Source organism: Peromyscus maniculatus, chromosome 18 (genome assembly GCF_049852395.1).
Source record: "Peromyscus maniculatus bairdii isolate BWxNUB_F1_BW_parent chromosome 18, HU_Pman_BW_mat_3.1, whole genome shotgun sequence".
Taxonomy (NCBI): Eukaryota; Metazoa; Chordata; class Mammalia; order Rodentia; family Cricetidae; genus Peromyscus; species Peromyscus maniculatus.
In genome coordinates this window covers 18,544,551-18,569,212 of record NC_134869.1, presented here as the reverse complement: position 1 = coordinate 18,569,212, position 24,662 = coordinate 18,544,551, and the positions used below count along the sequence as shown (strand labels likewise).

The following is a 24,662-nucleotide window of genomic DNA, read 5'->3' as shown; positions in this document are numbered from 1 at the left end:
GGAGTCATCTGACCAGCTTATCTCTCAGATGCATTCAGTTGAAGGATTTATCCTTGGGTGTTTGCATTGAAATGGACTGAAACCAGAAATCAAAGCATCGTATTAGCTAACAAGAAATTGTTGTGGTTCACACAGAAAGACGTTATTTATGTATGAGTTCCAAGTCCATCCTACCGCATGATCCCAGGCAGATGTGGGTCTCATAGCCTTGTGTGTGCTATGCTTGTATTGTTCGTTTGTTTTTCATTTATTTATTTATTGAAACAGAGTCTGGCTCTTTAGCCAAGGCTGACCTAAAACTCATGATCCACCTGCCCCGGCCTCCTGGGTCCTGCCTGGTATTACAGGTGTGTGCCACCACACTAGGCTCGATGTTTGTGTTAATGGGTGTGCGCCGCAAGAGGAAACAGATAATGAAGTTGGGGTCGCTAGAGTGAGTGTGAGTGCGAAAGGCTGGGTGGCCCTACACACCTCCCACGAGTCAGAGTGGATGGGAAACCCAGCTGCACCACACGGTGTGGCTGGCAGCAGAGAGCGAACGGAAGGCTTGCTCGCCATTTCCCAGACGTGACGGATAATATCGACAAGAGCACCACGGTCACACGTCCCTCTTCAAGAATCCGACCCACAGGGCAGAGGCAAATAATTCCATGAAAGAATTGGACGTGTAGGGACAAATTGTTCAATGGGTCTCCACCAAGTTCAGACGTGATCGTGCATGGGTACGGAGAAATGGTCCAGGTGGTTTATCTGGCTGATCTTGGAAGGCTGCTTGGAGGAGGCCGGATGCGAGATGGGTAGGGATGGGTAAGACATTGACGCTTGCTTTTCAAGGACGAAGGTGGTCTGGGTGGAGCTTTGGAGAAATACAGATTCCTGGGTTTGACATCAGCCTCGGGGGTGGGGGTGGGGATGGGGGTGGGTGGGTGGGTGGGGTGAGGACCCGCGTGACCAGCTGGGATGTAAAACCAGCATCAGGGCCCATCAGGAGCAAGGCTCAGGTCCGTTCAGAGACTATGAGTAGAGTCTTGAAGGGGCATCTCAGGGCTGTGCCTGGATCAGTCAGCTATTGTTCACCTCTTCAGAAGACCAAACAAGAGGAATTCAGTGAGGCATGGTTTACTCTGAAGACGCAAGTCTTGGATGTGAAGGTTGTTAAAGACTCGGAGATTTTCATTTAAAAATCAAGCCGTTGTCTGTGGTTGACATCTTGCACACCCCAATAAACTTACCTGGGGGCCAGAGAACCAAACAGCCACTATATTAAACATAGAGGTCAGGCCGTGGTAGCACACACCTTTAATCCTAGCATTCTGGAGGCAGATCCATCCAGATCTCTTTGAGTTCAAGGCCACATTGGAAACGGCCAGGCAGATGCCTTTAATCCCAGGAAGTGAGGGCAGGAAGCAGAAAGGTGTATAAGGCGTGAGGACCAGGAACTAGAGGCTTTTTAAGCTTCGAGGCTTTTAGCAGCAGTTCAGCTGAGATCCATTTGGATAAGGACTCAGAGGCTTCCAGTTTGAGGAAACAGGATCGGCCTAGAAGTTGGCAAGGTGAGGTTAGCTGTGGCTTGTTCTGCTTCTCTGATCATTCAGAATTTACCCCAATACCTGGCCCCTTGTATTTAATTAATAAGACCTTTCAAGATTCATCTACAATTGTCAGCATGGTGGTATACGCTCATAATCTCAACCCTTGGGAGGCTGAGGCAGGAAGATCAGAAATCTGAGGTAAGCCTGGGTGGGCTGTGTAACCCGACCCTATCTCAAAATTCAAAAGGCAAACCTAAAGCAAACCAAAATGAAAAAGAAAACATGCCAACCTCCCCACCCCCAAAAGAACAACAACAATCAAGAAGGATTCATAATTTTGTTGGCTAAGCCAGTGGTAGACAAATGTTTCCTGTAAAGAGCCGAAAAGGAAATACTTTCAATTGTACAGACCATATGGTCTCTGTCACCGCTTTAATCCATTCCATTGTGGAACAAACACGATGTTAGACGGCGTATAAGTGAATAAGCATATCTATGTCCCAATAAAACTTTATTGATGATGAAATTGAATTTTATGTCATGTGCACCTGTTACAAGATGCTACCTTTGAAACATTTTGTTTTCAACCATTTCAAGATGGTAAATTCCTGGGCTTGGGATGTAGTGGATTATCTAATACATACAAGGCCTTGGACTTGACCCCCCCCCCCCAGCATCACAAAAATAAATAAAACAAATTCTTATTATTTCCAGTAGCCAAGAGATGGAGCTACATAGACTAGAAAAGTGTTCAGCTTTCATCTTAAGGACGTTATGCTAAGTGAAATAAGCCAGCCGAGGAGAGACGAATATTGTATGACTCCACTTACGTGAAGCATCTCATCAAATTCATAGGAGCGAGAAGTAGAATCAGGCTTTTCAAAGGCTTGGGGCCGGCTAAGGGTGGGGTCGAGGTTGTGCTTAATGGTTATAGCATTTTAGTTTTACAAGGTGAATGTGTTCTGGGGAATCAGCTTCCTAACAAAGCAAACACACTTAACATGACTGAACTAGACATTTAAAACAGGTACATTTTATTGCCTTATTTTTCAAAGCTACAATTAAAAAGAAAAAGAAGTGAATTCTTCCACTTAAGCCTGGCCGATCTTGCTATTTTTCCCCCCAAAACTATAATTACAAAGGAAAAAGAGAATCGCCTTCACTGTAGCTACACAGGAACAGGCCGTAGACTCCTGAGACAATCCAAATCCAAATCCATGCTTCTCAGCGTCCCCAGCAAATCCTCTAACCACATCGAGTGGGAAAGGCAGCTCCCACGAGGCCACCCACAGGTCTATGAAACTTCTTTAACTCCATAATGCATGCTGCTTTGATGTAAATGTGGCTTTCACTGTAAAAAAAAAAAATCATTAGGAAATGGACGTTTGTTCGGGCTCAGTGAGGCTGGATAGTTCAGTCCCAGAAGCACAGTTCAAAAGGGCAGCAGAGCACTGGGTCTTCCAGTGGACACTGACTGCAGAGTGAATCATGTTCCCTTTACCCCATTTCGCTGTCCATTCCCGACCACTAAACACCGCCGCACCCCCAATACGGATGCCTCTCCAGAGCAATGATGGCCGACTACTTTGCGGTTTCTCCCCAGAACCACCAATCCCCAAGTGTCTAATATCACTCACTCTGTTGATTTTCTTCTCCCCCTCTGATTATGCTTTTTAAAAAAATCTACCTGTAATTCTTTCCCCCTTCATCTATCTATCTATCTATCTATCTATCTATCTATCTATCTATCTATCTATCATCTATCTATTTAGTAATGAGGATTGAACTCACAGGGTTGTGTATGCTAGGCAAATACTTTTCCCCCAAGCGAGACCTGTGCTGATTTCTAGAGCATTCTCTCTGAGCTGCTGTACAGGTGTTGTGTTCCCAACCCCCAGCCATCTTCCTCAAGAGAGTGAGGCACCACTAACAAATGACCTGCCTGGACACTTCGACACATCCCCCCCTCCCCCCCGATACCCACACTTCACTTGATGGCCCTGAAGAAGACCTGTGGGTTTTGACCAATGTGAGATTACACATGTCTACCACGGTAGCATCACACAAGGCAGTTCATGGCTGGCCCTAAAAGTCTTCTGCCTCCTTGTCCCCAACTCCCGGTGACTACAACATTCTCACTGCCCCCCATAGGTCTGCCTTTTCTGGAAGAGCTGGAATCATACATTTAGCCTCTTCAGACTGGCTTCTCCAGAGACGCACACTTTCTAAAATAAAAAGCAACATGAGTTGGATGGTACATTTACATTCTACATTCAGTTCACACGGACAGCTGGATCGTATAGGGACACACACAGTCTGACTTCTTCTGCTGAGTGACAGGAGGAGCCAGCTAGGGATTTTAAATGATAATCTCCAAAGCGGGAAATGAGCCGTGGAAAATCAGGGTTTGATAAACAGCCCCCTTTCCCACAGCCCCCTTGATCTGTTTCACCTGTTACCTGTTTCTTCTCAGAGCGCTGGGGAGCCTGGTCCCAACCAACAGGTTATACACATCAGTTATTAAGCAAAAATGTTGGCCCTGTTTAACAGGGTGTCTGGATAAGCACTAGCAAGTTGCGGGGTTGTGGGGTGGTATTTATTTCCATGAATCCAATCCCCCAGACCTTTAATAAGTAAAAAGATACTCATAAACAAGTAACTCAGAGACGTCACAAATACTAGGAAAAAAAGAAAGCCAGGAAACGTCAGAATGTGGTCCTCCTGACCTGGAAACTGGTGTTGGTCTGCTTTGAGTATGCTGTGGCTAGTTTTCAAAGCACCCCCAACCCCAACCCACCGGGATTCTGTTGTCCTGCTCTGACAATCACACCAGACACAGGGGGGCAGGGGACAGGCGGGGTAAGGCCGGGCAGTTAGGGTTTTAACAAGTCACTGTTCCGACCCTAATACCCCCCCCCTCCCCCGGTGCTGAATGTTCAGGTTTGAAAACCACTGATCTGAAGCCCTAAAGAGTGAGGGCCTGGGGCTGGAAGGTTCTGGAAGGCTGTGAGTTTGAAGGAGGAGGCTGGGGTGGGGGAACTGTGTTGAAGGGTTTGTTAATTAGAGACCCATTCCCCCCCCGCCCCCGCCCCCCGCCCCCCGCAGCCTCAGAGCAATGTCCAACTCTCCAATCAGATCCTGGCCGGGGCTCTCAGGGGCGGGGAGTCCAGGCTTGAGACCACAGGGTGCCCCTTCCGGAGTCTCAAGCCACCTGGAGCTCCCAAGTAGGCACGAGAAGGTGGTGTCTGTTAAGTCGCTTTACAGTCTTCTTTCTTCTGTTTCGGATTGTGAGCCTCGCCTTGAAGGGCTGAGCCATCTCTCCAGCCCTACCGGTCTCCTTAAGAAACCTGGCTTCTAGTTTGTAGCTCTTAAAAAAAAGTTTCCCCCCAAAGAGGACCCTAATGCTAAAAGTTGGCTTAAAATGATGACTATTATTATTAATTATATTGTTACTGTTAAGTCCCTGATAGTAACTCTATCCGACTGCAACTCTAGGAAGCGCCCATCATCTCCTTTTGTGTACACCCTACTACATCTTTTACCCTAACCTCGCCTGGTCTGCAATAAAAGCAGCCCAGTGCCCAGAGCATCCAAGCCCCGAACCCCACTCGCGATTCCTCCCATGCCTACGGACAGAGATCATCGCGCCCAGCTTCCTTTCAGGCCAGCTTTGCAGGGCACGACCCCAGCCAGGGTGATGCCCAGCTCAGGGAGCCGCCGGGTGCACGGGAGCGGACGGAGCCCGCCGTGTGGAGGGGCGGCGGCCTTGCCGGCGGGTCCCCAGGCTCCTCCCCTGGGGTGGCCGAGCAGGAAGCGGGGCGGGCGCGGCGCGGGGGCGCGCGGGGCGTGCGGGCGGGCGCGGGGCCCGGCGCCGGGGGTATGCGCGGGTCTGGGCGAGCAGCCCCGGCGCACAGCCGCGGCCCCGGGCGCGCGGCGCGGGGCGGAAAAGCCTGTTTACACAGACTGCACACCGCCTGGGGAATAATGCAGTAAAGGAAGTGAGCAGGCTCGGCCTGACTGCTCCAACTTCCTGCTCTCACACACACAGCGGAGGAAAAAAAAAAAAAAAAAAAAAGAGGAGCGAGAGAAAGAAAAAAAGGGGGAAAAATCAGGATCTCATTACAAGAGCAACAGACCGTCTGCAGACGCCTGTCAGCATGGAAAGTCGGGGGCTTTCGCCCGGGTCCTCCTAGAAACCTCCCCAAGAAGACTCCCAAACGCTCCCCCACATCTGGGTAGGTTGCAGGACTGTTTGCCTGTTGCTCCGGCGCTTGCAAAGTTCTCTTCGGGGTAGTTTTTTCTTTTTCTTTTTCTTTTTTCTTTTTTCCCCCCCTTCGTTCTTTTCTTGGGCTGGTGGGGGTGGGGCGGTGGGCGCTGTGGGGTGTGGGTTGTGGATTGTGGTGGGGGAGGATGGGGGTGCGTCCCCGCGGGGGAGGATGCTGCGCGCCGTCACCGCCACCACCACCGCCACCGCCACCGCCACCACCGCGGGAGCTCGTGTGCCGCCGGCCTGGGGGCTGCGCTGCGAAGCTAGTGGAAGGGGACCCGGGGCGTGCAAGCTCCCACACCCCTGCAGGCTGGCGAGCGAGGCTCCGGGGCCCTGGGATGGAGACTGGTGGCCGGAGCCGGCTGCGTGGCTGGAGGCTGGGTCGCCGCCGCTGACCTCCAGCTGGGGCTGCGGTCGGGATTCCCTTCAGGATGGGCACCAAGGCGCGGGTGCTCAGATCCAGGGAGGGCACAGGGATGGAGAAGCGGGTGGAGGACGTGGGCCGTGGAGATGTGGGGCCCGGGGCTGCGTGTCCACTCTTCGCTGGGCAGGTGACCCCCGCCCAGGTCACCGCCCCAGGCGCACGCCCAGTCCAAGGGACCTTTTAAAAGCCGGCCGAGTCTGCTGGTCCGGATTCGGACTTGGGAGATGGGCCGGGCAAGGGATGCTCCTGAAGTTCTCACTTCTTTAACTGCCAACAACTGCCTGCTGGCCTGAATTGTTACTGAAACTTTTTATTTTATTTTTTTTTGGGGGGGGGAGAAGCGGGGATTAATTTGGGGGCTGGAGCTAAAAAAAAAAAATTAAAAGGTCTCTGTTTTGTTACGTTTTCTGAACCGAATCATTGCCGAGGATAAGCTGCAGTTACGCGGCGGGTGGGGGTGGAAGCCAGAAAGGCTATTTCAGAAACTGCAAAAGGGGCTTTTTAGAAGGAAAAAAAAAACGAGTGTCGGGAGAGTTTCTGGCTTGTCTGGAAACGGCAAGACTAATTGCCGTGCGCTTCCGCTTGGAAACTGGCTGCAGACAGCATCTTGAAAATGACTCACTGAGGAGCTCACAAAGAAACTGTGGTTTGCTGCTTCTCAGGTTTATGTATTTTGTGCCCTTTTACAGTTTCCTTTGTAGTGTTCGAGAGGGTCCCCCCCCCCCCCGCCCCTTCCCCGCCGGCCCCCTCCCTCCCTCCCTCCCTCCCTCCCTCCCTCCCTCCGTCCTTCCCTTCCTCCCCTCTTTGAAAGCCCCTTGCTGGCCTTTAACTCCCTCCAGCGCTCTGCCCGAGGTGGGGACAGTTGGGGGTGGGGGGGAGGCCGAGTTGTTTTTGGAGTTGGCTGGGGAGAGGGTTAAAGGGATTCTGCTGCTGCAGGGGAAAAAAAAAAATCCTTGAATTTTCCACTGGCTGCCGCAGGAAGAGAGAGTCCCTTTAGTCATTGCTAAGTAATGTCTGTACGCACACACACACACACACACACACACACACACACACACACACACCGACTAATCTCATTGGGAGTTTCCGCTGCTCCGCACAGGAGGGGTTTTGTGCAAAGCCACTGTCAGCCTGCGGAGAGCCAGGCGAGTCGCCGCCTTATTGACTGAGAGGTGCCTCCTCCACCCCGCCAGTCTTTCCAGGGCAGTCTCAAAAAACTTGGAAGTCTCTTTGGCCATTTTGGTGCTCAGGCGAACATGCTTTTCTCTGTGCGTGCGTGCATGCGTGCATGCTTGTGTGTGTGTGTGTGCGTGTGCGTGTGTGTGTGTGTGTGTGTGTGTGTGTGTGTTTTGTTCTCTGTTGTCCAATCAACTCTTTTACACACACGTCTGCCCATCCTCTCCCATCTGTGCCTCGGCTTTGTTGGGGGGTGGGGGCGGAGGGGGGGGGGGTCGCTGGGAAACCCAGCGTATTCCGGGCATCTATTAAAGAGCCTAAATCGATTTCTGAGCCTTACTGCCCAACAAAATATTCTCTGGTCTCTCTCCTTTTCTCCCTTTCTGTGTCATGCATTTATTTGGAGAAGGTCAGTTATGGGTTTGAATTTATGAGGATTATAAAATTAGAGATTGTGTGAGGAGGGCGTCCAGGTCAGACAGTTAAGGAGACTGTCGGACATAAGTGTCCTAAGAGCTTCCAGTAATGACTCTGCTTGCAAAACCCCCAGAGCATGAAAAGTGATGGCCTTTCATTGCCAAATATAGCTCAGGCCTTCTGGCTTTTTTATTTTTTTTCTTTCTTAAGTCTTTAAATGTTGACTAGAAATGTGTAGAGTTACTAAAAAGGACAAAGACTTTTAGGGAGCCCCCCATTAGAAGCACAGGACCCTTTCTTGACAAGGATTTGCTGCCTCTTCAGACTTCCTCAGTGGCAAATATACCCCCAAAACAACCCAGCCCGCCCACCCTATCTGAGTGAGTGGGCCCAAGTTCAAGATTTCTCCTGCACCCTTCTTTGTGCTGAGTGGGTGGTCAGTAAACTGTTGGTGCTGAACTCTTAACTGATGGGGAAGCCTTCCGAGTGCTCACATGCATCGTCCTGTCCTCCAGGAGAGTTCCCTGAGGTCCAGGTCGTGAACCTCTAATCCAGTGGTTCTCAACCTTCCTAACGCTGCGACACGTTGATACGGTTCCTCGTGTTGTGGTGATCCCCCCCACACACACACACCATAAAATTATTTCCATTGCTATTTCATAACTGTAATTTTGCTACTCTTATGAAAATATCTGATATGTGACCCCCAACCCCCAGGGGGTTGCGACCCGCTGCTTGAGAACCACTGTTTTGATCCGAAGAAGGACGGTGTCAGAGAGTCCATCCAAGTTGTTGAAGATGCTTGAGATCTGCTTCTGTGGTTTTTCTTCAGGGCTGATTTTTGCTTCCTGTAAAGAACACCTACGAGGGTACCACTGGCATCCACCGGCCGATGCCAGGGGTGCTGCTACTCATCCAACAATGCCTGGGACACCTCCCCATAAATAATCCGCCAGCCCCAAGTGTTAGTCGTGCTTACACGGAGGAACCCATTCTCATTCACCTTAATGATGACGATGATAAAAAGCTCCCATGGGCATTCATTCAACAAATGGGCATCAGAAGGCTTCAGTTACCCTTTTCCTGAGGGCAGCATACTCTTTATGTCTGTTTCTGTCTCTGTCTGTCTCTCCCCACTCCTGTCTGTCTTTTTTTTTTTTTTTTTTTTTTGGTGCCACAGAATGACAGATACTGACATTGTGATGCCGTGACTTTTGTGAGCTGAATTTTTGAACCTCTCTCAGCTCTGACTCGTCACACAACCAGTACCGAAGCCTTTCAGACGGGAAGGGCAGTATTTGGATGGGGGAGAGCAGGATTTTTTTTTTTTATCAGCTCCCAGTTGAATTTTGAAGTTACCTAAGCAATTATTAAAAGCCTTGCCTTTTGTCTTCTGTAAGAAAGCAATTAATTAAAAAAAAAAACTGCAAATAAACAGTAAATGCAGCTCTGAGGTCATACATTAAAATTTATGTTTGTCATAACTTTGTGGAACCTAAATCTCTTCCTGAAATTGCTTTTAGAGGACTTCCAGGCAGTGTGTATAAATTAAAATATTCCTTCTCAGTGATCAGATACTGGATTTTGTGTGTCCTGTGCCACTAAATTATATGCATATAGATGGCATTGTCAGATGTTACAAAACGTAACCTGTGACAAGCTCAGGGCACTTAATTAAAAGATTCCCCATGGATGGGACTCCCTGGAGTTACACCTTACCAGTAGGTCTTTAGGTCTTTGTCGTGAGTAGGCAAAGACATAGTCCTCTTTCCTTTCCTGTGCAGGCAAAGACATGGTCTTCTTTCCTTCCCAGGCCTCAGGCTCCTCATCATGCATAAAAAGCAAAGGGATCTCCCTTTGTTTTGATTTTACCCTGGTGACCCTTTCCTCAGCCTACTTTTATTCACTAGTGTTTGTGAGTGGCATGACGTCCCTCACATTCATCAAATAGCCTTGTATGTTCCGGGCAGACATTTTCTGTGTAGTAGACGCCTTAGCTCCTCTTGGTTGTTGGAGGGTGATTTAGAGCAGGTTGGAACCACACCAGTCAAAAGGCATCTTCTAAAAGTTACTTTTTCTGTTTTTCTTGGTTGTGAAGCATATCACAAATTACCCTAGGAAAACATAGAAAGCCACAAGGACAACAATAAACATCTCCAAAAATCCTGCTGCTAACATGTCGTTGTATATTTTTGTAGTCTTTTAAAATGTGTGCTGTGTATACAGACGCACAGGAACATGTGTGCTTGCAAGGTTTTATTTGGAGTCATGTCGTATTTTTAAAAATAGCTGATTTTCGCATGGCATCCCACATGGTGCATTTTAATAATGGGTACCGAGACTCAAGTTGCCAAACATTGAGCTTGTGTTTCTTGGGGATGGGTTGACACGATTTCTAATGAACTGGTCTTGTGTTCTGTCTTCTGGAATGTTTTCAGAATGCTGCCCTCTTGAAAGATTGGGTTCCTGTGTGCTGTGAAATTTGGGATTTTGATGAGTTTCTCTATGACTTAAGTGTGAGTCATGGTTTGCAGTAGAGTATCGGGCTGTGGTAACAGGAAGGGAGGGCACTACTCACCAGAACAGAATGCTAGACGAAGGGAGAGAATGGAAGTCACGCTGAAAAATACACCTTGGGATGATCCAGATGTGGAGGGGAGGAGTTCCGGTCCGCGTAGACAAACGCTTATTTATTGCTGTAGCCATACTTTCCAAACTTTGGTGTTTTAAATTTATTATTATTATTATTATTATTATTATTATTATTATTATTATTATTTTTAGAAAAAAACTCAATATTACCATTGCCAATGGCCAGTTTGAACTGAAGTCAGCTTTTTGGTCGAAACCATGGCAGTGGCACCATGGTGACTCCCTTTTTGCCATGTAGAGCGCAGCGCCAGCAAATTAAATTACCCCTGTGTTTGTGTGGTTAGCGTTCTGTTAACAAATCCTGAAGGCCTCCAAAGGTGGTAGCTCATTCTGTCTTTTAAGTAAGTGCTCTTCAAATATTTAACTCTCTGTGATTCTCTTCCACAATCAGAATTAAAATAGCCTTGTACTCATTCCTGGAAATCCGCACCAATGTCAGCAGTTTGAGAATAAACTTTGCAATGGGCACTTCAGACAAATGTGATTTGGGCTGAATTCTCACTCGGAATGAACTCGAGCAACTTTGCTGACATGTAGTGATGTACATTTCCTGGGAAGAATTACCGAACTATTAACTTCTAGTTAAATAGAATTCATTTATAACTTAGCTGAGAATTCTAGTTGCATATTTTTAAAGTAATCAAGGTGATTGGTTGTAATAACATTCAAATTTGAATCAAACTAAAATGAATTGACTTACACACTCAAAGGGACTCAAAGGCTTTTAGTATTTTTAAGTATTTCTCAAGCCATAGGAGCTAAGGCATTCTCATTTAGCTGTGAATCTGATAGGAATCATGGAGTAGATATAAAACACAAATATCTGGATGTGTTTTCTAAAGACTAGTTAGGTTAGGGCCCTCAGCAATAGGAAAAGCAAACCAAGACAAACAAACAAACAAACAAACAAACAAACAAAAAACCCGTTAAGACCCTGACATGTTATTTTTTTACCTTAACAAAAAGGGAATAGGTGTTGCTGCTTTGGTGTGTATACCTCTGACACCAGCATTTGGACAGTCGAGGCAGGCTGATTTCTATGAGCCTGAGGCCAGCCTGGACTACAAAGTGAGACCCTGTCTCAAACAAGTAAGCAAACAAGCAAACAAAAGGCGGCATTGGTTTACATGCATTCATATGTAATATTTTTATTTCCATCACTTCAAAGTATTCCCTGAGTATTTTTTTTTTCATTCCAATGGGGATAGTTTCATGATTCTACCAAGCAGATTTTTAAATCCCCAAATTCCTTGATAAAATACTGCAATCCTTTTACTTAATTGTATGGCTAAACATGAATCAGTAGGATATGTGGATTTCCTCATCATACAGGGAAGAACCTCTTCTAGTTTATTTGATGTAAAAATTATTTAACCAGTGTTGTAGGAAAAAATGAAAGTATTGCTTTAAAACTAACTGGGCTGAGGGGATATTACTTAATCATTCTGTGCCTCAGTTCCCCTGGCTGGAAATATGACTGAAATGGAGGGGCTTGGGAATGTCAAGTCCCAAGTCCTATAGCGGTGTTCTTGGAGGACATACTTGACCTTGTGAACATGTGATATGAATTTTTGCTGCTACCTTAGGGCCAAACGTAGCAATTTAAGTTTCCCGTTGACTTCACTTGACCCTTTATTGAATAAGGAGGACCCCAAGAAGGACAGTGCCACCCACCCGGCTTCCTTCCATTCTCCCTGAGTTTTGGGACAGAGCTGAATGCTCATTTCCAATGACCTTCTGCCCTCTCATACTGTGGAGCACAGCGACTGAGCTGGGCTGGGCTTGGAGTCTGAGTTGTCCCAGAGAAGGTCCTTGTCTCGGGGCTCAGCCCTCCCTCTTTTGTGTGAGCATAATGGTGTGCTCCATCACCTCTGCGGCTCAGAAGGGCACCCACCTTCTTTATCCTCCCCTGTCCCCAGACCCTGGCAGCACCAGGAGCTACAGTCCTCTCTGGAAGGATGCAGCTCAGGGTGAAGATGCAGATCTCTAACTGCAGCTGCACACTGTGGATGCGGCCAGCCTCATCAACATGTGGTCCTTTCTTCTGTTCCTCCAGTGCTTACTGGTCCCCCTGCACTTTGCTGGGAATCCACTTTTCAGAGGCTTGCAATCTAGTCATCCTTTATTTATTTTTATTTTTATTTTTGAATGAACTTAGTAGTTTTCCTGTTTTTGTTTTGTTTTGTTTTGTTTTGTTTTTGGCATACAAGGTAGTAGATGTCATCATGTCATGCATCCTCATGTATGTACATCACTGTACCATGCTCACACCCCTTCTCCACCCCCTTCCCTTCCTCCCTCCCTCCCTCCCTCCTCTCCCCCGTCAACTGGTCCTCTTCGGCTTTCCTTATATCTCTCTCTCGGTTCACCTATCCCCTCCCTGGCAAAGCCTGTGCTGGCCCTCAGCCTTCCCTTGGGACCCTAGCCCTCAGGAGAGGCTTTATTCCCAGGTTTCCTCATTACCCAGATTCTTGCTCTCTGAACCCAGGAGCTAGACAGTTACAGGCATGTATATCTGGAGACTGGCTGTTATTCCTAATTAATACCTATTAATACCCCTTACTCCAAAACTCCAAAACCAAGGGTATGTGATAATATGTTGTTGTCTAGATCCTTGAACCGGGTAGCTTCAGAGAGTGAGGGATGCTCGCAAGTGTGTGCAGCCTGATGTGTCCCACATCTGTGATGCCCATCCGGCTGGGCGCTCGCTTTGGGCCCACATCTGTTTTTCTCGTCCTTATGTCCACCCAGCACTGTGTGCAACACCTGGCACTTGGTGAATTAAAGCCAAAACAAAGCCAAGAAGCCTTATCAATGTAGCCTGGGCTTGATAAACGGCCTTGTTGTGCATAAACCCAGCCCTTCTCTAGAAAGTGTCCTGCTTGAATGGCTAACAGGCAGGTCTCCTGGATAAATCATAAACCCAGCCGAGAAGAGTGCCTATGCCATTAGCCATAGTTTTATTTAAACTTCCCAGGAAGGTGGATGTTCAGAAACCGCGTTAGTTTGTTACTATTGAGACAAACTTGCCTCTGATTTTAGGATCAGTGGTCGACCGAGAATGGCCGGCCACAGCTCGGAGGACTTTCCTAGAAAGTGCTTTCCTGCCAGAGCCCATCAATTTTAAAGACACCCTACTCCTTTATGGAAGATTTCAGGACAAGAGTCTCACAGCTGCCCTGATCATCCGTTTTGAGTCCTGCCATGTTCGGATGAATGCCGTTCTTTACCTAGAACAGCTGCACATGAAGTGTCCATCACCTTTTGAAATCAACGATGTTTCTGCCGGAGTTTAAAATAATAGAAAAGATGGGTTAAAGACCAGCTCATTTTTTGACCGAGGAGGACTAGTTATACTAACTAGTTTCCCCTTGGTTTTTCGAAGGAGCCCTTTGCTGGGGTCAAGTCTGTGTTAACCAGAATATATGATCAAACAGGCACACACACACACACCCCACAGCCCTGCCGCCATGATCTTAGTCAGAAAAGAGTAACCAAAACAAGCCTCAAGATTTACCCCAGGGCCAGTAACCCAGCATGTCTAGGAATTAACTGGGAGTCTGCTCACGCCCATAGCCTGTCATCCTCAAAATGATGTCACATACACTCACAGTGCTCACCTAAGGAATACTGTAAGCAAGAAGAGGGGGTGTTGATGTTGGATGACTAACACTCGAAGTTAAGAACGTCTCGCTGGAAGGCTTCATTGAATCTGGACTGCAGTGTCCCCACACTGTCCCCTTATTGGAATTTGTTAGATTTGCCTTTGGAGGCAGAAATACAAACTCTACTTATTAGGATTATTTTTTAAAAAAATGAAAGAGATTGGTGTGGAAAGGGGAGTGTACGTATGTGCTTGCTTAGGTAGCAGTGGCTGCTGGGTCTAAGAGAACCTGGCAGGATGTGACCTCAAAAGTGACCCAAACAGCTCTTCCTCCTATGTAGGGAGCAAGGCTGCCTGTGTGTGGTTTGAGCCCTCCTTCTGTACCTAGGGAGGTGCCCAAGGAATGTTGTTTACTGCGCCTCTCTACCCGGAAGAATCATTGTTTCAATGTAGGAAGTCAGGCGAGAGCCTGGGTTTACGCTATAATTTTCAGGAAAGAGAAAGCTTAGATCCCCCATAATGCCAGCCAGTCCCATTATGGACATATAAAGGAGGCACCCAGGTAGCTAGTGCTGTCTGAAAGGTTAAGTAGCAGATTCGCTGCCTTAGTTTCCTTGTGTGATCCTGGACTCGAACTCTTGGGAGTCCAGGATTCAGGAGCATTGGTAACGAAGTTATTCCTGCCTTTGTCCATCTCTGTTCTCCAAGCTTCACCCTCAGAGGCCATTTAGACCAGAGGGCATTAGGTTCTCTCTGTCTCTATCTGTCTCTTCCCCTACCTCTCCTCCCTCCTCCTGTCTCTTTAAAAGAAAAAAGTATTTTAGAACTGTACCTCCAAATGCTTCTAGGCAGAAGCACGTGGTCACACCTGGACTGCATACCCAGTGTCTGTAGAGATGGCCTTGGGCAGACTCACTTCATCTTTGATGGCTGAGGCAAAAGCAGTGTGGTCAGCCAGCCACTTGGTATCCCTGGGTTTGGGTGAATCCCCTTAATCCATCACTTTACTATTCTTGACTCTGAATGTATGCTATGTGGGTAAATAGACTAATGTACATGATATTGAAATTGTCTTTTAAAGTGAGTCATTTTAATCGCCAAGATGCCTGAATCAAATGGGATGATGTAAGAGTTCTGTGGTTCTAAGAAGGTTGAAGGTTGGGTTACAGGCCAGTTGGGACCCTGGGTGCCATCCCAGGCACGGCCTTCACTAGGTGTGGTCAAGTAGCTCGGTAATCCCAGCACTCCGAAAACGAAGGCAGGAGAATCAGAAGTTCGGAGCCATACTTGGCTACGTAGTTAGTTCAAGGCCAGCCTGGGCTCCACGAGACCCTGTCTCAAAATGCCAGCAGCAGTAGCAACAACAAAAACAGTATTAGACCTGGGATTTTGTCCTTAAAAGATCAGAAGCTGCCCTGGGGAATGGCTTAATAGTTCCCTATTACCCTTACAGTGCTGATTGGATCCCTAGGTCCCACCCATGTGGTAGCCCTTGCTTGTGATCCCTGTGCAGGGGAGGCAGAAAGGGGCCAATCCCTGGAGCTCACTGGCCCGTCTGTCCTCATTCCAGAAGGCGGATGCTATTGTAGAAGATTATAAATTCACTACTAGATTAGACTATTTCACTTTCCAAAGGGGTAATGTTCTTCTTGAGGCAGGGAGAAATATCATCTAAATCCAGTACTGGCTATTATTATAGCTAATACATTCATGCTGAGAAAAAAGAAACAACATCACGTTGTATGTGGCATTTCAGAAAGAGCCACCTCCGTGAACGGCAGATTCCCGAGTAGGAGTTCAAGGAGGTGAAGCTGCTTTGGGATGAGGGTCCACGTTTGAGACGGGTACCATCTTTTTCGTGAGACGCTTTTGATGACCTTTATGCAGCATCATTCATGAGACGTGAGTGAATGGTCCATTGGCAACAGAACACTGTGTACTTGTGCAGTGTGTTTTGGTGGTGAATTTTTGGAAAGGTTTTAGGTGTAAGACACTGGAGAAGACTTCAGTTTTGAAGCCACGCCCTGTGCATTCTGCAACCGTCTTCTTAGGAATAGCAGCATCCATGGTAGGCATGGCCATTCTCCTTCGCCAGGGCTTCTGGGAAGGAGACTGGAAGGAAGGATGTGGTCCAGGATTCCTGTTGCTCATTCTGGTTCCCTAGAAAACTAGTCGAACGCACCACACATTTGGGAAGCAGGTCCCGATGGAAAGCTGTGTTTTGGTGATGACAGTTAATGACACGGAGATAAACAACCTGTCTGTTGTCTGTGACACTCACAGTGATCTTGGAAGGAAAGGGGTAGTCATGTTCTTACGGAGACAGGACCGGGGAGAAAGGAGAGGACCTGTAACTGTCTCCGAGAATCTCTCAATGTGATGTCAGAGGTGGCCAGACCAGGTGCAGCTCGCCAGGAGAAGAGGAAGGTACCCGGATGGCTGGGTACCGCTTTGCCAGGAAACGCCTGACCATCCTTGTATCCGTCTAGGATGCAGACTTCCCATCTCCAGAATCCTCCCCGGGGTCCTTTGGAGAGGAAGGGATTGCGAGGCAGCTCACACCTAACCCCACCTGGGACCCCTTCCTTCCTAGGCTTTCACCATGCTTCCTGACCCCGCTCAGCCCCTGTGCACAGGACCTATTACAGGGTGCCATCGACGGCGAAGGAACAGTGCTGGGACTTTGAGCTGGAGGAGCTGACATGACTTTTACTCAGTGTTTCAGTTCGCCCCCCGCCCCCCACCCCACCCCATGTTTCCACTGGGTGGTGCTACAGGAATTCCTACCTTTTGCCGCAGGAGTTTCCCCCTTCCCAGAAAGACGCCTCTGCAGCATAATAGGAGGAAGTCCTGATTTAGAAAGGTTTTGCAGTTTCAACACAATGGGAGAGCCGGAGGATGCTCTGGCAGGAAGCGCCTCGGTTTCGGGATATGGAAAACCCACCATCATTCTGTGGCGTGCAGAAGTGTGTTCTCACCGCACGGGCTTGTGTTTTTGCCTCTCCCAGCCGCCCCGTTAGCACCCTAAAGCTTTCAAGTTTATCTGAAGGATTCCAGTTTTCCGTCTCCCGGAAGTGGCGTGGAAGATTGCCTTGATTTTGATTTTTTTTTTTTTTTTTTAAGCCATCTTCAGGTCTCTAAGTGAATAAACCCTTCCTGATGGTAACACAAACACAGACCTAAGAAGGCCTCTTCCTTAAGGTGACAGCTGAATATTGGAGTCACCTCTTACTGGAAGGACCCTGCGTGCATTGTCACTTTGTTATTTTGTTGTTCCTGTTTGTGGTGCTTGGGGGGCCTTAACCCATGGTCTCAAGCGCACTGGGACTGCTCTGGCATTTCACTGTGTACCCAACCTGGATTATATACTTTTTATTTGCAAAATACTTTCAATCTTTTAAAAAAAATCTTTTGTTTTGCCCATGGTCCTGTCAAGAGTGACCTTTGCCTTCTCATAGATGGGGAGCCTGAAGGGGAGCTACCAGTGTCTCTATCTCAGAACCTATAAACTCAAAAGCTTGGTAGGCACCAGGGTTTTTTGTTTTTGTTTTTTCATAGCCCAACTCCCAATGTCCTTCCCTCACCCCCAATGCACAAGACTGAATTTATTAACGTTATACGCCAGAAATTTGGGGAGAAGATTTGCTATTCCAGCCAAGGCCTCTAAAACACACAGATAAAGAGTGTTGGGGAGGCGTGTCCACTGCTCTACACTGGAACCCAAATCTAAGGACAGTTGGCAAGGTTTTAATAAGTTGAACTGCCCGCTCTGCCTGATGGGAAGTCACTGAGGCTGCTCTGGGTGCCAGGTCCCTTCCAAGGGCTCCCACACACAGGTCGGGACCCCCAGGCTGTCCCTCTCCACCTTAGGAGCAAGTCTCACGACTCGTTTCTGAGTGCCACGAAGTGCCCATGTTTGGGGTTAGGCTTCCCCTCCTTCCGTCCTCAGGTTTCAGAGTCCTGGTGTCCACACGTCCAATAAAAGGACCGGCCCCTCCACCTCTGAAGAGCAACCAAGTTCTGGAGTTCACAGGGGCTCCTGGCCTGTTCTGTCATTTGTCACCGACCTTCGGCCTGGCCTGGTGGCACAGGCCTGAAATCCCAGCTACTCAGGAGGCTGAGGCAGGTGGATTACAATTTCAGTCAATGTCATCTTAGGCTCCACGATGAATTCAGCATCATTCTTCCACTTACCCAGATTTTGACTTAAAATTTTAAAAAGTGAGTGGAGAGTTAGGCCCACTTGTCGATGGTTCTTTGCCCAATGTGACTCTGAGGTTCAATTCCCCCATTAAACAATCCCATTGGGTGAACCTGGCAAGTCCATCTGATGTCTTTTTCCTGTCTGTCTCTCTGTCCTTCCCCCATCCATCCATCCACCTGTCTATTTCTATCTCTGTTCATCGAGGAAATTGGCTAAAAGAAATGGGGGCAGAATAGCTCAGATTCCTTTTATTTTTATTTTTTTTCATTGCTTTGAGACAGGATCTCTCTATGTAGCCTGGGCTATCCCAGAACTTGCTCTGTAGACGAGGCTGGCCTCGAACTCACAGAGATCCACCTGCCTCTGTCTCCGGGTACCACCATGCCCAGCTCGGATTCCTTCATCCCACGGCCCAGTCAGAGTGCCTGGAGTCACAGAGTGGTGAGATCAGAAGTGATGGGCACCTCGGGTTATCTTGCTGAGAATGTCACTGTGCCCTCTGGCTATTGTCTTAGCAGCAGAGAGGCATGGGAAACAATTCTCCAGAGCAACCGTCCTCAGCCTTGCTAACGCTGCGACGCCTTAGCACAGTGCCTCACCTGGTGACCCCCAGCTGTAAAATTATTCTAGTTGCCATCTCATAGCTTTTTGTTGCAACTGTTAAGAATCGTAATGTAAATATCTGTGTTTTTCTATGGTCTCAGGTGACCCCTGTTTGACCTCCAAAGGGGTTGCGACCCACAGGTTGAGAACCACCGCTCTGGCGTGGCAGTGTGCATTGGGATTAGAGATCAGTCCTTGGGAGCAGATATTCCTGGGTTGGGGGGTCTGTCTGCTCTTCTGGTTCCTGGGGCCACGTGTATCTGTCTTCGTGTTTCTAAGTCTTGGCTTCCTGGTGGGCAGGCCTGATGGAGAGTGTGAACATGTCCTCGGTGTACTAACACAAGGCTTGGTGCATAAATGGCCATCGAAGGTTAACAGCTGAAGGAAAGGCTCTTTTAAGGGTGGAAGTTTGGGCCTGAGATCTGTTCTGGAGAAGTCCATGGTTCTTAGTATTGGCAGTGGTGGAGAATGCAGCTAGTGTTTCCTCAGACCAGGACTCTTGATTTGGAACTTGTAGGTCCCTTTTAGATGGCTCCCAACCCTGCTGACATGCTATGTCCAAGCATACACAGGTTTATATCTGTATGCATAGACATGTATGTAATATTTTCCCCTCAGGGAGTTCTCAAAATGGTCTGTGGGTCAAATGCACAAGGAAGACCCTTCCCTGTGTTTGTGATGATGATGATGTGTGTGTTCCCATCTATTTTAGGTGTGTGATTATATGTTTTAGGTGGAGTTTATGAGATTGTTGCTATTTAACGGCTTTTGACCGTAAGCACAATAATTTCATAGAGTTCAACCTAGCAGACTGTGATACTGAGGAAACGTAACTTTGAGTAGCCTCATAGTGGAGCTGCCTGTAGGGAGGCGTATATTTACAGCTTCCTGTCCTGTTCCGCACCAAAGCCTGGCAAGTTCAAATGCATCAGGCAGCTTGTAAATCTATTTAGCTAAAACGACTTCTGTTGTGTCTTGTGTTTTACTGGAGTAGTCTTGAATTTTCACTGGAGATTCGATTGGATTCAGGGGATTCATTGCTTGAGAGAAGCCAAAACGTCCGACAGGCGCGCGTTCTTAGCCGTAAGCACATGAGCGTTCTTTTGGAGAACAGTTTGGCCGTCGCGTGGAGGGTTAAAATAGAGCGGACACATAGGCCGAATGAAACCAGAGCTGCAGTTACAAAGTGGGACAGATGTGGGAGGCCAGGTTTCCTGTGGCCCATTTTCCAGTTTCCTGCCTGCAACCTGCAGAAGAAGAGGAAGCCGTGAGAAGCCTCGGGTGGGGGCTGTGCCTCGAGCCAGAAATAAGACTCATGCAAAGAGCCTGGACAATGAAAACAAGCTCACAGAAAGTAAATGTGCAGGTTTTCATCCAAAAATGTCTGGAAAGGAACAGCCCTGCTGCTGTTGCTGAAAGAAAAACATGCTCTGCATCCCTGGGGTACGGGGTGGGGGCGGGGCAGCTGTACCCACCATGCCGGAACCTCTGTGTTTTACGGCCCTCCTCCTCCTCCTCTTTCAAGACATGGTCTGCTTTGTGAGCCCAGCTGGTTATCTGGAAAGATTTTTTTTTCCCTCCTCCATAGTGCTATGGTTTCTCATTCCGTCCCCTGGACCTATGGATACCCAGAGAGGTAGACATAGACAGACCAGTGACTGCAGCCTCCCTTGCGAAATCTGGGTTTCTTTCTTTGATCTAGCTGCTCCACAACACTGTGGTCTGTTGTTTTCAAATAAGCAAGGAAGGTGGAGGTTTGTAGGTTGAAGATACCTTGCATGCTCTGTTGGTGTGGCTGGGTCCCCGGATAGTGCATGTAGGGTTCAGATGAACAGAAGACACCGGCGAAGTGAATAATGCCTTATTTTTCCAAGAGAGTGATTACTAAATGTTTGTGGGATCTTTAGCTTTTATTAAGCATCTATGAAGCCAAATACTTGCCCCCGCCCCAAAGGAAATGGGATAAAAAAAAATTGGGATCATTACACACCTGTTTAGTGGGTGCTTGTCTTTCGTTGTGTGTTGGAGTCACTGGGGATGCTGGGGATGCTAATAAAATACTGGCTAAAAATATTTAGCCAGTTTGTAGAATCCTTGCTTCTTATAAGGCAGCTTTGGCGGCTGCACATAAGCTTTGCTGCCGCCTGCTAGCACGCAGGATATTATTCTGAGCTCCAGGGCTGTCCCAGGTAGAACTGAAAATTGCATCTTTGAGGTCCATGGAAGGTGTGTGCTTCTGGGACACGAGAGATTTATTTATCCTGTAGATGGCCCCCCTCTTCTCTAGGCCCAGAAAGAACAACATGAACCTTAGGAAGAAGCTTTGGGGCGTTGCCATATGAGAGATCAAAGAGGGTCTGTATGAGGCGGGCTAGAAAGGTCTGAAAACGTGGGATAAGATAGGGTTGGGCTGTGCCCCGCCGGGGTGGGGTGGGAAGTGGATGAATTTGCGGATGTTGGAGGAAGTAGAAGGACAGTGGAGACGGTGTAGACATCCATTTAGTTTCCAAAGAAAACAGCCTTGTATGGGATCCACCAGCAGGCCAGGCCAGTCACTTCTAATTTACCCACAGATGACAGAGTTCCAGAAGAGTTGGGCAGTTTGTGTAGACAGTGAATTGGAATCCTGTTAGGACAGCGGCTGTCAGTGATTTCTCCTGAAAATTCTCTCCTCAGACGGGAGAACCATTTTTAAAACACGGCAAACTGCCGGGCATAGTCTAGAGGATAAATTCCTCGGGTGAACAGTACTCGCCTCTCTGTGCTTTTCTCCCGTTCCTTTTAAAAACATCCACAATCTATAGCTTATTCATGGAACAAAAGGAGAACACAGACATTGGCTATCCCGTGGGAAGAGCTTTGGGGAACATGAACCCCTTGGCTTCATGTGTTTATTTTTCATTTGTGATGGTCGGCAATGACTAAAATGTTTCTTGGAAATGAATTGTGCTGGGCGGTGGTGGCGCACACCTTTAATCCCAGCACTCGGGAGGCAGAGCCAGGCGGATCTCTGTGAGTATGAGGCCAGCCTGGGCTACAGAGGGAGATCCAGGCACCAAAACTACACAGGGGAACTCCGTCTTGAAAAACAAAAACAAACAAACAAAAAAATTGTAATAATCTTAGGCTCATCTCAGAAAAAAATACTCACCCACCAGCAGTTCTCAGCCTGTGGGTTGTGACCCTTTAGGGGGTCAACCGACCCTTTCACAGGGGTCGCCAAAGGCCATCTGAAAGCACAGATACGATTCATAATACCAGCGGAATTACAGTTATGAAGTAGCAATGAAACAGTTGTCTGGCTGGGGATCTCCACCACATGAGGGTGGCAGCATCCATCAGGAAGGTTGAGAACCATGGCCTGAGACAAAAAAAGACTTCAGAGTTTGTAGGGGTTGTGTGTTCACGGACTTACCAAGTGACTCCTTCACACCTTGAAGTGGCCTGTCCAGGCTTCAGGCAGACCCCAGATGTTTTCCTGTTCCTTGACTTCAGTGGGTTTGTGGTTTCTGTCTGTCCCCTCGGGCCGGGGTGATGCGACAGCCCTGAGCCCTTCCTTAGTGGACAAGGAGCTGCGTCCAGGAGAAATGCCAGCAAGAGCCCCTGTTCTTTCTCCTTTCTGGATCCACACACATTTTAACAAAAAGACAGCCTCTCCTCTGAGAGTCCTCCGCACGGGAGTGTCCCTTCTTTTCTTTAGCTCCCCATGTCTGTGTCTTCTTGGCTCTTTTCTTTAGTTACCACAGGTAAGGAAGTCAAAAACAGTAGGTAGGGCGGGCGGCACACACCTTTAATCCCAACCCTCGGGAGGCAGAAGCAGGTGGACCTTCGTGAGTTCGAGGCCAGCCTGGTCTACCTAGGGAGTTCCAGGACAGCCAGGGCTACGGAGTGAGACCCTGTCTCAAATCAAAGCAAAAGGCAAGAAAGGAAATCAAAGAGCATCCTCCCTTTACCCTCCCGGCTGCCACTTCTGGTCCACGGCAGCAGCAGAGCGGACATGCTGGGAGAATCAGGTATCAGGCAGCAGAAACAAACCAACCAACAAAACAAAGCAAACGAGAACAAATCAAGTGGGGTTTGGGATTTCTAAGAGCGGCAGCCCAAACCCGGCTTTGAGCGAGGCGCCGGCCGCCAGTTCACAGGAGGACGTCTGGCGCCACCTTGTGGCAGATGGGGAGTAGCGCGCCCTCCGACGGGCGGACCTGAGCTTTGGAGGGGCGGGGGAGAGGGTGGGGTGGCGAGGAGACAGATGTCCCAAGCAGTCAGTCTCGCCTGGGTGTGTTTGGGACGACAGCAAGACGTGGTCAGCCTGTTCTGTCTGCAGCATCTTTCACTTTGTGATCCCGCCCTAAGTTTTTTTAAGCAAGAGCGTCGACCAGGAAGAATAAAAACCATGTCGTGTTTACATAAAAACAACAACAACCTTGGTGTTGGGACACCAAGGCAGTGAATACTCAGAGTGTACAAACACCCCCACCCCCGTGCCCCCTCTGGCCTAGGGAACCCCCATGGAGTACGTCACCCACAGACAGAGAGTTGTTGTTTTAGAGAACCCCCTTTCCCCTTCCCCCCTCCGCACATCTCATCCACTTAACTCCCTGGCCTTCTTTCGGAACACAAGATCCACGGGAGCAAAAGTGTTCCCAGGGCCAGCCTGACCAGCCGGGTGGCTCTCTGCTGAACTGCCCAGCCTGGAGGCCTCAGGAGTTAGGGTCTTAGGCTAGTGGAAAGGATTGGTGCTGTGTTACCTCCAAGGACACCGGACGATAACAGTGTACACAGTTATACCCTGAGTCACCTTTTCAGCCCACGGGCACGGTGTAGCCGGACGTTCACCTGGACTTCAGTGACTGTATCGAAGCCATTGCCTAATGATAGAGACCAAAGTACATACAGGATCTGAATGACGCCTTTGAGCCGGGCAGAGGCCATCTGAGGTCACGGCCTCACTGTGAAGAGCTTTCCACTAGTGTTTAGTACTTACTATGTCCCTATTATTATTAGTAATGTTGTAATATTTAACAGTAATCTGCAAGACAGGTGTTTTTACCCTCTTGTTACCATTATAACACCACCGTCACCATTATAACACCACCATCACCATTATAACACCACTATCACCATTATAACACCACCATCACCATTATAACCACCGCCATCACCATTATAACACCACCGTCACCATTAAAACCACCATCACCACCATTATAACACCACCATCACCATTATAACCACCACCATCACCACCATTATAACCACCACCACCAACACCATTATAACACCACCACCACCATTATAACACCACCATCACCATTAAAACCACCACCATCACCATTATAACCACCGCCACCATCACCATTATAACACCACCATCACCATTATAACACCGCCATCACCATTATAACACCACCATCACCATTATAACCACCGCCATCACCATTATAACACCACCATCACCATTATAACACCGCCGTCACCATTATAACACCGCCGTCACCATTATAACACCGCCGTCACCATTATAACACCACCATCACCATTAAAACCACCACCACCACCATTATAACACCACCACTATAACCACCACCACTACCATTATAACACCACCACCACCATTATAACACCACCATCACCATTATAACACCACCACCACCATTATAACACCACCATCACCATTATAACACCACCGTCACCATTATAACACCACCACTATAACCACCACCACTACCATTATAACACCACCACCACCATTATAACACCACCACCACCATTATAACACCACC

The 24,662-nt window shown here is 48.2% G+C and overlaps 1 protein-coding gene across 2 annotated transcripts in view; it reads left to right on the top strand.

Moving 5' to 3' along the window:
• Positions 1-5,405: 5,405 nt before the first annotated feature.
• Elk3 (ETS transcription factor ELK3) overlaps positions 5,406-24,662 on the top strand; it is a 64,763-nt gene continuing 45,506 nt past the window's right edge. The window contains exon 1 of one of the 2 annotated variants that reach the window (XM_076554628.1): positions 5,406-5,767. The gene's annotated coding sequence lies outside the window, so the exon portion shown is untranslated. The remainder of the gene's footprint in view (positions 5,768-24,662) is intronic. The other variant, XM_076554629.1, reaches the window with a different exon arrangement.